Here is a 10,195-nt window from a genome sequence, read left to right on the forward strand (position 1 = left end):
ATTCAACATGAAAAAAAGCTGATCAATTTGGAAATTAAGCATTTTTCTTGAACTCATCAGAGAAATGAGGTTGCAGGTCAATCAAATAACCCTCCATATAGGGAGACACGGGCCATTAATATTTGTATATCTGGGGCAGAAGACCCATAAGTCAGTGAGAAGATTTAACTAGAAAAGTATTAAACTGCTAAGTGCTGGGTGAGCATGCATGCATGACAGTGCGAAACCGTTGGTGGTCATTGAAACAGAAACATTCATTTTCTCTTGCAGCTTTTTCTTTTCGCAGCCCCATTAGGTGCTGGCAGGGAAGGTTATAAAGAATCTGAAAAATAATTTTCAGGAGATGTCTAGGAAATCCACTCCCAATATTCAGCTCAAAGCTATTCCCTCCATTTTCTCCATAAAACAAAATCCATAGTCTGGGGAAGGAAAACAAAAACTTTAATCTAAGGAGACTGGTGGAAATCCACTTCAGTAAAGAGAGGAGAGCAGAAAGAAAAAAAGCTTTAACCTAGGATGCAGAGCAGGGATATATGCTCACCTCAGCATTATATTAGCAAGTGAGTCAGAAACATTCTCCTGAATGGCACAGTCCCAAAATCCAGGTTCACAGTGCTTGTTAAATCTGATTAAGATTATGGTTTAATAGGAACATCAAAAAAAAAAAAAGAACAAAAACACCTCTTCCTCCACTGTGGCCTCCAGTGCTAATACCATACAATGAAATAACAATGTAATGCAGCTGGAAGACATGAAAGAGACAGATTCTTTCTGGTCATTAGTGGAAAGGGAATAGGTCCAAAGACAAATTGAAACTAGAAAAGGTAGGCTAATACCGCTTGTCACCCACATAGTCAAATAAGTAGAGATAAGGATAGAATCTTTATGCACACTTTATTCAGATGGCCAGCAATCTGAGAAGACAGCGGATTTGTGGCCTAAAAACAGTCTTAATATCTCATCTCAAGCTAGCCTTTTTAAAAAGAGAAGTAAGGGGTGGGTAAGGAATTTGGAATTCAAAAGTTTAATTGCTTCTGAAGTCAGGGTTCAGGAAAGAAGGTTTATTGCTCCAAAGCCTTCTGGAGACAGCATTTCAGACACACTTTGATTGTTTGCAGTTCTCCTGACCAAAAAAAAAAAAAAAAAGCTTAATTACTTGGAACAACAACTATTTACATGTGTTAACTTTAAACCCACTGGTTAAAACTAAAACTTAAAGCATTAAACCCTAAGCCTATTGACTACAACTAAGCTAAAAATTAAACTCACAAGTTTCCCCATCAAAATGGGAGAACAGAAACAAGGTGGGAACAGACATTGAGAAAAACCCACTGTCAAATTATCTATGCTCTTAACACAAATTATCACAAGAAGAATTTGAAATCCCTGCTGGATTGAAGGTAACTATGGCAATAATTTATTTCAAACCAAGCCCAACTACTAAGTAGATTAACAAAATAAATACTAAAGCCCTAGCAGAAGGAAGACGTGCTCATCTTAAATTATAAAAAATTATTTACTTTAACATTTACTGTCATGAACAACACATCACATTTTCAATGAAAAAAATCTTGGAAATCATATTGTAAAGTAAGAAAAAACACATTCGGATGAAACAAAGCATCCTAGTATCAGAGTTAGTCATATGACACAGATGTTGAAACTATTGAACAAAAGAATTTTAAAAAATTATGATACATATGCAAAAGGTTCTAATGGAAAAGCTCGATATCATGTCACATCACAAAGGTAATTACAAAAGTGAAATGAAAATATTAAGAAGGAATCAAATAAAATTGATAGAAATGCTTTTATCATAACAAAAACTCTTTTTTTCTTTGGCTATGATTGCCACTGTGCAGAAGGGAACACACTTCAGTGACTGCTCTTCAATCCAGGTCATTAGAAGTTTCATCATGCCTGATACAAACCCTTCTCAAATTTTTTTGTTAATCTTACTGTCTTCAATAAAGCAGATCTTTTGTCAGCTTCTGTCACTTTGTCCTTGTTCTTCAAGGGTGTAGCTATGCTAGAATGAAACCTGCCTGACTGGCGACTAATAACCATCATGGATTTTCCATCTTCGTAGTCCTTAATCACTTTTTTCTTTTATTTCTAAGTCAATCTCATGATGTGGTCACTTGCAACATTAGCATTGGGTTTTGTATGCTTAGGGGCTGTGATGACTAAAAAATTACAATATTAAACAAGCACAAGAGAAAATTAAGGAATGCCGTAAACACAAGATGTATGAGACAGATACCAGCATACCATGGCACACTATTTTACAACATTTTACAAGTAGAAAGAGTACACTCAAAAATAACAGAAAGTTTAGTATAGTAAATACATAAAATAGTAACAAAACCATTTATCATTATTGTTATCAAATATTATATATTGTGACTTGTGGTGGCACAGTGGATAAAGCATCAACATGGAATGCTGAGGTCGCCAGTTTGAAATCCAGGTCTTGCCCGGTCAAGGCACATATGGGAGTTGATGCTTTCTGCTCCTCCTGCCTTTTTTTTTTTCTCTCTCTCTCTTTATCTCTCTCCAAAATCAATAAATAAAATCTTAAAAATAATAATTATAAAAAATGTTATGTATTGTACATAATTGTCTGTTCTATACTTTTACTTGGCTAACAATGCAGTAGGTCTGTTTGCACCAACATCACCACAAATGAGAGCAATGTATTGTACCATAATGTTATGGTGACTAAGATGTCACTAGGTTATTGGAACTTTTGAGCTTCATTATAATCTTATAGGACCATTGATCAAAACGTTGTTATGTTGCTCTCTTTTTTTGACATCCAGCTACACTTTATTTATTTATTTATTTATTTATTTATTTATTTATTGTATTTTTCCGAAGCTGGAAACGGGGAGGCAGTCAGACAGACTCCCACATGCGCCCGACCGGGATCCACCTGGCATGCCCACCAGGGGGCGATGCTCTGCCCATCTTGAGGCGTCGCTCTGCCGCAATCAGAGCCATTCTAGCACCTGAGGCAGAGGCCACAGAGCCATCCTCACTGCCCGGGCCAACTTTGCTCCAGTGGAGCCTTGGCTGTGGGAGGGGAAGAGAGAGGCACAGAGGAAGGAGAGGGGGAGGGGTGGAGAAGCAGATGGGTGCTTCTGTGTGCTCTGGCCAGGAATCGAACCCGGGACTCCTGCACGCCAGGCCGACGCTCTCCCACTGAGCCAACCTGCCAGGGCTCATCCAGCTACACGTTAACTTTAGATAGAAAAATTCAATCCACTTACATTTGAAGTATTTACTAATATTAAGAATTTACTACTTAACTGTTTACTGGTTATTGTTTCTCTTTTACTGTCTTTTTGTATTTCTTTGTGATTGACTATTCTTGTGTGTGTGGTGGTGGTATGTTCTGATTCCCTTGTATTTATCTTTTGTTAGTCCCCTATGGTCTTGTCTTGTCATTAGCATGAGACATATATAACATCTTTTTTTTTTTTTTTGCATTTTTCTGAAGCTGGAAACAGGGAGAGACAGTCAGACAGACTCCCGCATGCGCCCGACCGGGATCCACCCGGCACGCCCACCAGGGGCGATGCTCTGCCCACCAGGGGGCGATGCTCTGCCCATCCTGGGCGTCGCCATGTTGCGACCAGAGCCACTCTAGTGCCTGAGGCAGAGGCCACAGAGCCATCCCCAGCGCCCAGGCCATCTTTGCTCCAATGGAGCCTTGGCTGCGGGAGGGGAAGAGAGAGACAGAGAGTAAGGCACAGCGGAGGGGTGGAGAAGCAAATGGGCGCTTCTCCTGTGTGCCCTGGCCGGGAATCGAACCCGGGTCCTCCGCACGCTAGGCCAACGCTCTACCGCTGAGCCAACCAGCCAGGGCCTATAACATCTTATAGATAGATGTAACAGTCTCTTTTGTGCTGATAATTTCTATTACATAAAAGACTCTCCCTTTTACACTTTTATTTTTGATGTCATAATTTTTATATTAAATATTCATTAATAAATTTTAATAGACAGATATTTTTTGATACTCTTCTCCTTAAATTTTTATACTATAGTTAAGTGGTTAACACTTCATCATATTACAATATAAAGTATTCTGAAATTGACTGTATTTTTTATTAATGTGTTGTATGCATAATTTTATGTGTTCTCATGTTACTAATTAATTTTCTTACATTTCATCTTGAAGAACTTCTTTCAGCACTTCTTTTTTAATTAAGTTTATTGAGTTTACACTAGTTAATAAGATTGTGTAAGTTTCAAGTGTGCAATTTTTTAATATATTATCTATATATTGCATTTTGTGTTCGCGACCCAAAGTTTAGTCTCTCTCCATCATCATATATTTTATCCTTTTAATTTCTTCAACCTCCACTTCTACCTTCCTTTCCTTCAGGTAATCACCATACTGTTGTCTATATCAATGAATTCTTATTCTAGTTTGTTTTGTTTGTTCATTTGTTGTTTTCTGTTTTATATGCTGTACATGAGATGAACGATGTGGTTCTTGCCCGTTTCCATCTGACTTATTTTGTTTATCATGATAGTCTCAAAATCCATTCATGTTGTTGCAAATGACAGTATTTCACCTTTTCTTATGACTGAGTAGTATTCCACTGTATGTATGTACCATATCTTCTTTATCCTATCATCTATCAATGAACAATCGTGTTGTTTTCATGTTTTGGCCACTGTAAATAATGCTGTAATAAAAATAGTAGTACATATATCTTTATAAATAAATATTTTCTCTTTTTTTGACAGAGACAGAGAGAGAGAGACAGATAGGGAAAGACATATAAGAAGGGAGAGAGATGAGAAGCATCAATTTTTTGTGTGGCACTTTAGTTGTTCATTGATTGCTTTCTCATATGTGCCTTGACCAAGGGGCTACAGCAGACTGAGTGACCCCTTGCTCAAGACAGCAACCTTGAGCTCAAGCTGGTGAGCCTTGCTCAAACCAAATGGGCCCACAATCAAACTAGCAACCTCGGGGTTTCAAACCTGGGTCCTATGGGTTTCAGTCTGACGCTCATCTATCCACTGCACCACCACCTGGTCAGGCTATAAATAAATATTTTCAAAATTTTCTGGTGGAAGCCAAGAAAAGCTCTATTATTCATTATTTCAAGAAACTCCATACTGTTTTCTATATTGGTTATACCAGTTTAAATTTCTACCAGTAGAGTATGAGAGTTCTTTTTTTCTCCACATCTTCTCCAACACTTGTTATTTCTTGTCCTGGTTGATAATAGCCATTCTAACAGATGTGAAGTAATATCTCATTGTGGTTATAATTTATATTTCCCATATAGCTAACAAAGTTAAGCATATTTTTATATAACTGTTGGCTATTTGTATGTCTTCTTGGGGAAAATATCTCTGAAGGAACTCTTCTCATTTTCTAATTGGATTGTTTATTTTTTGTTGTTGATTTTTATAATTTTTTTTGTTTATTTTTCATATTAACCCCTTATCAGAGGTTGTTTGAAAATTTCTTCTTCCAATCTCTTGGCTGCCTTTTTTTTTTTTAATTTATTTATTTTTTACAGAGACAGAGAGTGAGTCAGAGAGAGGGATAGATAGGGACAGACAGACAGGAACGGAGAGAGATGAGAAGCATCAATCATTAGTTTTTCATTGCGCGTTGCAAGACCTTAGTTGTTCATTGATTGCTTTCTCACATGTGCCTTGACCGTGGGCCTTCAGCAGGCCGCGCAACCCCTTGCTGGAGCCAGTGACCTTGGGTCCAAGCTGGTGAGCCTCGCTCAAGCCAGATGAGCCTGCACTCAAGCTGGCGCCCTTGGGGTCTCGAACCTGGGTCCTTCTGCACACCAGTCCGATGCTCTATCCACTGCACCACCACCAGGTCAGGCTTTTGGCTGCCTTTTTTGCCAGGCTCTTATAGTGCTGATTTTCCTCAGCTTTTGTTTGTCTGGCAAATTTATTATTACATCTTTATTTCTGAATAATAACTGTTCCAGATAGATTGGCTTCAGCTAGCTTTTTTTTTCTTTCAGTACTTTGAATATGTCATCTCATTCTCTCTTTGCCTGTTATGTTTCTGATGAGAAATCTACTGAGTCTTATGGGGGGTTCCTTGGTAAGTTACAGTCTTCATTTTTCTTGCTTCCTTTAAGATTCTTTGTTATTTTATTATAATGTGTCTTAGAATTCTTGTATTGAAATAATGGGATTCTTAATATTAACTATATAAACTTGGATGTCTAAATCTATTTCAGGTTTGTAAAGTTCTCAGGAATTATTTCTTTAAAGATCTCTGCCCCTTTCTTTAGTTCTTTTTCTTTTAAAACTTCATTTCAGATTTAGGCATTTGGGGTTTTGTTTTGTTTTATTTTGGGATATGTATTAAACAGGCTTTCTTCACTCTTTTTTATTTCTTTGTCTTTTTCTCTTCAGGTTTTGTTTTGTTTTTTTTTTCAAAAAAAAAAGACACTTCAATGGGAAAAAAATAACTTTTGCACCCAATAATGAACAGTGATATCTTTACATTTTGCAAACCTCAAATTTCTGACTTAATAGAAGGCAGCTTCGATCAGCTGAAATCAGTCTGTAGCAATATCACATCATGTGGCCTCTGGAAAACTCCATTGTACACTTGAGACAATGACACTGAAAATGGCAAATTGTTTTAGTATTAGGAAAGTAATTTTGACCTTCAGAACTTTCTAACAGGGTCTCATGGGGTTTCCAGAGTTCCCCAAATCACATATTCAGAACCACTGGTTTAAAATAATCATGATGATTCCATTCTTTTCACCAGTCTTTAGTTTAGGGGTGGCCCCAGTTCTAGGCAAGTAAGGATGACGGGCTGGATGCTGGGGATGGATGGCCTGTAAAGATTTCTACACCTCCTAGGGGGACACTGAAGACCAAACCATTATCTACCTCTGGATGAAGTATAGTAGTATGACTGCACATACAGACATAACTTTCAGTCCAAAGGTGAAATCAACACAGAAAAATCTCAAACAGAGCAGAGCCCAGATGTACTGTGCCTGGAGTTTTCCTATCTCTGTACTTCTTGTGAGATAACTTTATAATTGTAAGGAAGCTATGGGTACACTAAAGAGGGAGCAGATTATGGGAAAAGGTGGAGGAAAACTCAAGTATACCACATCTGTATACAACATTTTGGGGATCTCTAGCTTTCTCATTAAATTAATCTGCTCCCTTCACCCCATCACACCATATATAATCTTATTCCAGAAACTTAATAGAACCTACAGACAGCTGAAGCAAAGAGTATCTCTAATGATGGTAAATGACAGAGTTATTTTTAAGTGATTCTTTATTCATAAACTTGATGCAAGTTTACAAAATTTACTGTACATTGTCAAATAAATCTGCAATGAAAAATAAACTCAAAAAAAAAACCCACCAAAAAAAAAATCACCCCAAAGCATGCCAAATGTGCAGCTGTCAATCTGCTGGCCATCAGAATATTAAAGAATTCAATAATGTATTCAAGATTTAGCCTTAGGTTTAAGGAACTGTAATGCTTTGAAGAATTCTGCCTTGTCACTTGTCTTGAGCAACTGGCAATGAGAACTGTATACAAATATAACCACATGAACAAGAACACCAGAAAACCTTTTCTACTGTCCTTTCAACCACACAATAATGCAGAAATGCCAAGTCTCTCCAATGTGGTTTACAAAGTTAAAAACTGAATCTCAAAACAACTGCATAAGAAACACTTTTGAACTTTGTAACTGGTTTGTGCAGAAAAATGCGCTTCTGGATTTCATCTTAAAAGTGCTTAATAACTAGAAGTTAACTTTTAAATCAAACGTGGGTATATAAAAAATCTATTACCAATCAAACAGGACTGATTCAGGTAAGGCAATAAAATGGAGAATATACTGATTTGAGTCAGGTTTTATAAAAGAATTAACACTTGTAGAGTTCCTATTAGTCTTTAAGTAAAAGCCATTGTGACTATAGCAAAAATTTTAAGAGTCTCCAAATTAGGTATCTTTTTGCACTTAATTTGCAGCTTTTGCTCAAAAAGTCTGTGTCCCAATCACTTTATGAGTTTATTAGTTTACAAATGATTGCAACATCCCATTAATAAAATGGAAATGTAAAATCACTTGGTATTTTAAATAACTTCAAAATGCAGATCTTCCTAAGACATATTGAACCAATAAACAGATTCAGTCCAGCAAGACTGTGATGCCCCAGGGGAAACTACTATAAGCTTGCTTACTTGGCCAATCTTGCTTCACTTTGCCCAAAAAGCAAAACTCAGTTAAGAGCGTTATATTCAGGAAACAGCTCATATCTTAACATTGCCATAAAAAAGTTTAACAATTTATTGAGTAGGTTTCCTGTCATTATTTTGGCAAGATCATGAAATGGTTTTAATCTGAAAAGGCTACTGTGATTTAGAAGACCTTAAATTTTCTAAACCAATATTAAACATCAAATAAACCTTTACTTAAAGGCTCAAAATGGAACAATATATTGCAAGTCCTTGTAACGCAAAAGCTCATGTGGAAGTTTCACTAGAGTCGCAACTTGAGTAACTTGATGCTAATTTGCCTGCTTAACAAATTTCATTTTTCAAGAAAAAGAGATGATTAGGAGTGGCCAGTGTGTGTATTTATCAAGAAAAATACAGTAAAGGCCCCACTGCTCAGTCCAAGATACCTAAAATGAGCAAAATGAGAAGGCTATAATTTATACAGGATGTCAGTTGACAGATTATCCAATAAAATATCTATGAGCTAATGTCTTCAGAACTGCTGTTATAGGGGCACTCAAAGCTTGTCTGCACGTTGGAAAGATTTTCTTTAAAGCAACATTGGTCCAAACATATGACAGTCAATATATTTAGCCATCTTCCTTTGGAGGGGTGTACCAGCCATTTTTCTTGTGTATCTGTACAATGGAATTATAAGATTGTTGTGCTCTTGCTAGATTATACTGATTCTTATTTGCTCCAAACTGCACTCTGGCTTTGCCTTTGACTAAGGTGGCGTTGATTTGCATGATGACTGATTCTGTGGAGTAGGCACTGCTCCAGCCCTGTTTTGTGAGAAGTTCCATACATAACGCACCACCACCCAACACATACCCTCCTGAGAGAACAGGTAATACCACTCGAACAAATGGAGGATTAAATGGAAAGTTATCCTTAAAAGAGAAATTAAGCAAAATATATTCTATGCCTTCTTTTTCTTTTAAGATCTGAAGATCGCTGTGCAAAGGACTATCAGGATCGACCTTCTGCAGTTTAACATGCCAGTCATATAAACTATCATTTATGAGTTCCACTGAATAAATCCCTGTTTTATAACTTTGTGACCTGTATATGTCCCTGTGCTCTTTCATAAGTCTATCTGAAGCCTGCACAGACCCAGACACTGCACCATTTAGATGGTCTTGCCTTTGAGTCTTCCTAATTTTCTCTAATATTGCCAAATTTTCTTTTTCAATTCCTTCATCCTCTGACTTTTTCCCACTAATAGGCTCCTCTTCCTTCATCTCATAGTGATCCAAGTCTTCTATATCTTCAGCCATCTCTTCCTCTTCCTCCTCTTCTGAAGTGACTTCTTCTGTTGTCCCATTCTGACCCGTGGGGAGTGGTTGATCTAGCATCTCAACATCCAGGTGCTTAGGAAGGTTATATAATCTGCAGAGTTCACATATCAACCACTTCAATTGCTGACGAAGCGAATTGTTGTTCTTAATATCTTCTAGACGTTCCAGAACTGATGTCAGATTTGGGTCATCAGAGTCCACAAACCATATTAGTGAAGAAGATGGATAAGATTCCGTGATGTTGCAGTGCAGCGTGAGCGCCGGCGGCCGCGCCAGGAACTGGCAGTGTAGTTCGTCCAGCTTCCAGCTGACGATGCGGAACCGCTCGTGGTTCTTGTCGAAGATGGACGCCAGGAACTTCAGCTCAGCCTTGAGTCCCGACACCGACATCCTCCTCTCATCTCCGGCGGGGAGCCGAGCCCGCGAGGCCGTCACGGCCGGCGGAAGAGGGTGAAGGGGACCGGCCGAGGCGGCCCAGGTTTTGTTATTTTAAATTTTCTCTCTCACTGATTCTTCTAATTGGTCTACTTTGATGTTGACGCTCTTTCTTGCATTTTCCACTTCATTTATTAAATTTTTAAGCTCCAGAATTTTTTTCCTTTTATATGGTTTTAAGCTTTTTGATAAA

General features: G+C 37.7%; 1 pseudogene; it reads right to left on the reverse strand.

Annotated features, from left to right (window-relative positions):
• Positions 1–8,522: 8,522 nt before the first annotated feature.
• Positions 8,523–9,957, reverse strand: LOC136316808 (ubiquitin-conjugating enzyme E2 Q2 pseudogene; annotated as a pseudogene).
• Between the last annotated feature and the right edge of the window lie 238 nt (positions 9,958–10,195).

The sequence above is a fragment of the Saccopteryx bilineata genome, chromosome X, assembly GCF_036850765.1.
Source record: "Saccopteryx bilineata isolate mSacBil1 chromosome X, mSacBil1_pri_phased_curated, whole genome shotgun sequence".
Lineage (NCBI taxonomy): Eukaryota > Metazoa > Chordata > Mammalia > Chiroptera > Emballonuridae > Saccopteryx > Saccopteryx bilineata.